The following is a 7,489-nucleotide window of genomic DNA, read 5'->3' as shown; positions in this document are numbered from 1 at the left end:
CTTTATTTGATAAACGTCCTTTATTGTGTGTGTGTGTGTGTCCCTTTTGAAGGTTTAATAAAACCCTCATTCAGCCAAGAAATCCATATTTTCACTGATGGGATATTCAACAGACTGAACAGTCATGTACCAATAAGATTAATTGTGCGGCTTGCGAAGCAAAAGCTTGAAATTCAAAACGTCCGGAATGGTCTGTGTTAAACTTTTTTTACGTTAAGTGGCCTAAATCCACTTTCATTGCATTTCATCAATATTCTAAAGATCCCCATTGTAACATCATCACTTTCAACTGTCATTCTCTTAGAGAAATCATGCAGCTAATTTTTCCACTTTGCAAAAACTTAGACAAAAAGTAATTCATGTATATTCAGATAAAACGTAACAGCAGTTTATGTATCCGCATCAACACCGTTTTCTGTAACATTTTTGCGAACAACTTCCGCTTTGACCACTACCTCAACAAGTTTGGTCTACTTCTCTGCTATTCATATCTGTTCGTGGAGTCAAAATATTCACTACGGAACTTACTTGTCCTCTTGTTCAGTTGTGCACCGGGGCCTCCCACTCCTCTTTCTATTCTGGTAAGAGCCAGTTTGCATTGTTCTGTGAAGGGAGTAGTACACAGAGTTGTACGAGATCTCAGTTTCTTGGCAATTTCTCACATGGAACAGCCTTCATTTCTCGGAACAAGAATAGACTGACGAGTTTCAGAAGAAAGGTCTTTGTTTCTGGCCATTTTGAGCCTGTAATCAAATCCACAAATGCTGATGCTCCAGATACTCAACTAGTCTAAAGAAGGCCAGTTGTATTGCTTCTTTAATCAGAACAACAGTTTTCAGCTGTGCTAACATAATTGCAAAAGGGTTTTCTAATGATCATTTAGCCTTTTAAAATGATAAACTTGGATTAGCTAACAAAACGTGCCATTGGAACACAGGAGTGATGGTTGCTGATAATGGGCCTCTGTACGCCTATGTAGATATTCCATAAAAAATCTGCCGTTTTCAGCTATAATAGTCATTTACAACATTAATAATGTCTACACTGTAATTCTGATCAATTTGATGTTATTTTAATGGATGAAAAAATTAGCTTTTCTTTCAAAAACAAGGTGTAACGGCTGTCTATCTCTTCCTCCTCATCTGACGAGGAGAGGCGAGAAGGATCGGAGGACCAATACGCAGAGTGGTAAGTTTCCATGTTTTAACATAATCCATGAAAACAAGACACAATACAATACAAAATAACAAAAGAACTAACCGAAACAGTCCCGTGTGGCAACAAACACTGACACGGAAGACAAACACCCACAAACCAACAGTGAAAACAGGCATCCTAAATATGGCTCCCAATCAGAGACAATGCAAAACACCTGCCTCTGATTGAGAACCATATCAGGCTTAATGAACAAACCTAAACATAGAAACAAATAACATAGACTGCCCACCCCAACTCACGCCCTGACCATACTAAATAAAGACAAAACAAAGAAAAATAAAGGTCAGAACGTGACACAAGGACATTTCTAAGTCACCACAAACTTTTGAACGGTAGTGTACTTACAAGACCTTAAACAACAATGCAGTTTTAAGAAAAATAAGAGTTAAGAAAATGTAAAATAGCAATAACGAGGCTATATACAGGAGTCAATGTGCGGGGGTACAGGTTAGCAGAGGTAATTGAGGTAATAGAGGTCATTGAGGTAATATGTACAGTATACAGTATGTAGGCAGGGGTAAAGTGACTATGCATATAAAATAGACAGTGAGTAGCAGCAGCGTAAAAAAGTGTGTGGGGGTGGAAGTCAATGCAAATAGTCCAGGTAGCCATTAGATTGACTGTTCAGCAGTCTTATGGCTTTGGGGGTAGAAGCTGTTAAGGAGCCTTTTGGACATAGTGTAAAATAAAAAGGCCATTCTGCTCCTCTCCTCTCTAGAGTCCTCCCAGACAGTTCTTGGAGCTTGCTCAAGCACAGAGTAATTTACGACCCTGTGGCACCAGGCCACATCTGATAAGGTCTCAGCCTGGCAGATTCTCACACAAGGCTGGAGTGAGAGGATGCCATAAACATTGAGCCTTTATAAATCCAAGTAATAAGTGTTTCTTTCTCTCTCCAAGAAGTGAATGTTTAAGTTTAAATCGAGGATGTTTTTATAGCCCGTTATAGACATGGTGTAAGTAAAATGCCATTTGTCATTTATTCATGTACGTATACAGTACCAGTCAAAAGTCTCCAAGAAGGAGAGTGATGATGCTGCATTAGATGACCTGGCCTCCACAATCACCCAACCTCAACCCAATTGAGATTGTTTGGGATGAGTGGGACCACAGAGTCAAGGAAAAGCAGCCAACAAGTGCTCAGCATATGTGGGAACTCCTTCAAGACTGTTGAAAAAGCATTCCTCATGAAGCTGGTTGAGAGAATGCCAAGAGTGTGCAAAATTGTCATCAAGGCAAACGGGTGGCTACTTTGAAAAATCTCAAATATAACATATCTTTTTTGGTTACTACATGATTCCATAAGTCAGTGGTTCTTATTAACCTTGTTGGAGGTACTGAACCCCACCAGTCTCATATGCGCATTCACCGAACCCTTCTTATTAATTGGAAAAATAAAATATGATTTTTTTCAAATTCAAAACATAGGTATATATTTTACTGGTGCACAAAATGAACCGTGCATCAACATCAACACCGTGTGTTCAAAGAACAAAATCATCAAAACATGATTTTCCCACAAAAACAAAAACATAATAATGAATATTTACTGCAAATCAGTGTGACTTCTGCTGTTGCCTTTCAGAGACCAGTTCAGAAATGCGCTGCTTCACCTTGGCAAGTGCCACTCTCATGTCATTTTCGCAACAAAGTCTGTTCCTTTTCTTCGTTTTTATGTCCAGCATCCTCGAAAAGGATTGCTCGCAAAGATATGTTGTAACAAACGGTATGAAAATCTCCAGAGCTTTCTTAGCAATAACAGGGTACGTTACCATTTGTTGACACCAAAACGTTGAAAGCGTTGTTGTTCTGAAGAGTTGCTGTTGAACCTGGCTCTGCTGAATTTCAATGATTTCATCGAGGTATTCATCATTGACATCTGTTGTCTCAACACTAAACGTGAACGGCTGTCTCACCCATGCTGGATATGACTCTCTTGTAGGGAAGTATCCGTCGAGAGACTTTGCAAGCTCATCTAAGTGCGTGGCAATTGCTTGCTTCAGTTCCGCGGGTACAGAAATGTCTCCGATTCCAGATACATCTTCGATCTTACTTACACAGTCGTCCAGCAGGGGAAAGTTTGCGAAGTTATCGTTCTCTGTTCGTCGTTTCCATAACGGTAGCTTTTTTTGAAAAGCCTTCAGGTTTTCCTCCGCTTCGATGATGTTGACTCCACCGCCCTGCATCTTTTGATTGAGATGATTGAGAGCTGCGAAGATATCAGCCATGTACGCTAAAATGAGAATGAACTGAGAATTTTTGAAGCAATCTGCATGACAATGTTGGTGCTCTTGCAAAAACAGGGCTAATTCCACACGGACGGCAAAAACACGATTCAGCACCTGTCCCCGGGATAACCACCGAACGTTAGAATGGTACAGAAGTACCTCGAATTCAGAGCCCATTTCTTTACACAGCTCACTGAAGATGCGGTGCCTCAGAGCACTAGTTCGCACATAGTTCACGCATTCCACTACAATTTTTAATACTTCTGCCAGTTTTGGAGGCAAGGTTTTTGTTGCCAACGCATGCCTGTGCAGAATACAATGCGTAACAATGATGTGTGGTGCATCGGCTTTCACTAGCGCACCAAAACCAGACTTTCTTCCCAGCATGACTGGAGCTCCGTGCGAACAAACTGCAGAAACCATATCCCACGAAAGATTGTTGTCTTTGAAGAAGTCATCCACAAGTTTCTTCACATTGGCTGCCTTAGTTGTTGTTGTAAGAGGCTTACAAAATAAAAAATCTTCCTTTATCACGTCGTCCTTCACATAGCGCACGAATACAGCAAGCTGGCTTAGATTGGAAACGTCTGTGGTCTCGTCGAGTTGAAGGCTGAATTTTGCCGGGCTTGAAATCAGATCTTCAACTACTTGAGCCAAGATGTCTTTGCTCATGTCCTCTATTCTGTCGCTGATGGTGTCATTTGAAAGAGGAATTTTGGATAACTTAACTTCAGCCTCTTTTCCCAGCATGATATTCGCCATCTTCAACACAGCTGGTTTTATGAGTGTTTCACCAATGGTGTGTGGTTTGCCCTGCTTTGCGATCAGGTAAGCAACTTTGTACGATGCTGTGAGGATCGGTTTGTTGATGGGTACAAAGCCGAGAACAGGCAGAGTAGCCTTTTCATCGAATCTGGCTCTCTTCACCTTGAATTCAGCGAGCGTTGTGTTCTTGTATTTTCCATCTCCATGCAGCTTAAGGACCTCTACTGCCTCAGAAACCCGGATCCGGGAGCACCCCCCACCCCCCACACACTGATTAGCATAGCTAGCATAGCTTCACAAGTAGATAGTAGCATCTAAATATCATTAAATCACAAGTCCAAGACACCAGATGAAAGATACAGATCTTGTGAATAAAGCCACCATTTCAGATTTTTAAAATGTTTTACAGGGAAGACAAAATATGTAAATCTATTAGCTAAACACGTTAGCAAAATACACCACTATTCTAACTCCATCAGTTTCTTACTCCTTCAGGTGCTATCACCAATTCGGCTCAACTAAGATATTGATAGCCAATAACCTATAAAAAAAACCATCAGATGACAGTCTGATAACATATTCATGGTATAGGATAGTTTTTGTTAGAAAAAAGTGCATATTTCAGGTAGAAATCACAGTTTACAATTGCACCGACCATCACAAATCGACTAGAATTACTAGATAGAGCAACGTGTATGACCAATTTACTCATCATAAAACATTTCATAAAAATAGACAAAGCATAGCAATGGAAAGACCCAGTTCTTGTGATTTCAGACCATATTTCAGATTTTCTAAGCGTTTTTCAGCGAAAACACAATAAATCGATAAGTTAGCATACCACATGTGCAAACGTTACCAGAGCATCGATTCCAGCCAAAGAGCGCTATAACGTAATCACCGCCAAAATATATTAATTTTTTCACTAACCTTCTCAGAATTCTTCCGATGACACTCCTGTAACATCATTTTACAACATACATATACAGTTTGTTCGAAAAGGTGCATATTTAGCCATACAAAACCGTGGTTATACAATGGAAATAGTCACAACTCAAGCCTCAAAATGAGGAACGTCAGCTTTCAGAGTGATCTAGTTTAATCGAAAGCTAATCATATACTTGACTAAAAAATACAGGGTTGACAGGAATCGAAAGACAAATTAGTTCTTAATGCAACCGCTGATTTACATTTTTAAAATTATCCTTACTTTTCAATACAGGGTTCGCCAAGTGAAGCTATACCAAACAAAATGGCGAAATATGCGTTTAAAATATTTCGACAGAACATCGATTTATCATATTAAATATTGCTTACTTTGAGCTGATCTTCCATCAGATTCTTGGGCAATGTATCCTTTCTATGTTATAAACGTCTTTTGGTCGATAGATGTCCTCTGTCCTTCGAAATGTCCACCACCAACGACCGACACCCCGAAACGTTTCCAAAGCTAAAAAGTGCACGACAAATAAATTCCTCAGAATCGCACTAAACGGATATAAATTGCTATAAAACGGTTCAAATTAACTACATTATGATGTTTTTAACAACTATAACGACTGAAAACATGACCGGAGAACTAGAACTAGTTACATAACGATTTGGAATGAGGCAGGTCCGAAGTCCATCTTGCTTGTGGCGCGCGGAGAGAGAGAGGGGTCATCCCACGTTTTGTGGTTTTATATGGGCTGGGATTGTGCAATAGACTCCATTCAAAACGTGATGACGTACAGACACCCAGAGGAAGACGTAGGCAGTGTCGGTTTCTTCATAGCATTCACTGTCGCCTTAAAAACAGACTCCAGATCAGGGGTAAACATTTCTGGAATCTGACCCCTGTCATGAAAAGTGCTGTAGATATTGTTCTGTACCACTCAGAGACAAAATTCCAACTTCTATAGAAACTAGAAGGTGTTTTCTATCCAATAATAACAATAATATGCATATTGTACGATCAAGAATTTAGCACGAGGCAGTTTAATTTGGAGACCCAAATATGCTAATGCGGAACAGCACCCCCTATAGTTCCAAGAAGTTAAGGAAGTGGTCTCTTAGTTTTGCCGGTGCTAGACTAGAATTGCTCAACTTGGCATTGACTCCCATCACTTGGCGCTGACTCCCATCACGTTCCGTTATACATGTGAATCCATATTGTACATATTCGTCCGACCACTTTCTTTTTTTGCTCGACATAGTAAGTATGAAGGGATTAAAATATTAAGAAAGAAATCACAAGACGTACCATCACGACAGTCACGAGTCGACTACTGAGCGCACCAAATTCCCTGCAGCACAGATAGGCCAAGCGATGTAGCGTGATCACCTGCAGCCAATGATGGCCAAGCGGGGCGTGTCATCACGAATCATATGAGTCGGATGTGTGTCTTGACCTCCGCCGAACCCCTGAGACTGACTCACCGAACCCCTGGGGTTCGATCGAACCCAGGTTAAGAACCACTGCCATAAGTGTTATTTCATAGTTTTGTTGTCTTCATTATTATTCTACAATGTAGAAAACAAAAAATAAAGAAAAACCCTTGAATGAATAGGTGAGTCCAAACTTGTTCTGTATGTATATTTTATAGTTATAACCCTTAACTAATACTGTTTACATGTGTGAATATTATTGTCTTATAGACCCACAACAATAAGATTCCAAGTCTCTTTCAGATGACCAAACACAGCTGTGTGTGTGTGTGTGTGTGTGTGTGTGTGTGTGTGTGTGTGTGTGTGTCTGTGTGTGTCTGTGTGTGTCTGTGTGTGTCTGTGTCTGTGTCTGTGTGTGTGTGTGTGTGTGTGTGTGTGTGTGTGTGTGTGTGTGTGTGTGTGTGTGTGTGTGTGTGTGTGTGTGTGTGTGTGTGTGTGTGTGTGTGTGTGTGTGTGTGAGACTATCAAGAGTACCGTGATGGGCCTCAACATCATGTTCTAACCAGACAGCACTATAGAGTACAGAACCACACCAATCAGTTGTACAGTAAGTATATAACGGGTGAGGGCATTCACAGCCGACCGCTTCACAGCCGACCGCTCAGACGGGTGAGGGCAGATTCACAGCCGACCGCTCAGACGGGTGAGGGCAGATTCACAGCCGACCGCTCAGACGGGTGAGGGCAGCTCTGTGGTACTTTGCCATGTCTGTGCCATGAAGCAGTCGAGCTGGATAAATGTTTTTCCAAGGACCGCCCCTGTGACGTAACGTTGAAGTGACGTGAAATAAACGGATGTAATGATGCAGCCGCCCACCTGAGGGAGGCAAATACAAGTATATTCGACAGAGG

The sequence above is a fragment of the Salvelinus alpinus genome, chromosome 34 (genome assembly GCF_045679555.1).
Source record: "Salvelinus alpinus chromosome 34, SLU_Salpinus.1, whole genome shotgun sequence".
NCBI lineage: Eukaryota > Metazoa > Chordata > Actinopteri > Salmoniformes > Salmonidae > Salvelinus > Salvelinus alpinus.
The sequence above is the reverse complement of the archived record's forward strand: the minus strand, read 5'-3'. Positions refer to the sequence as shown.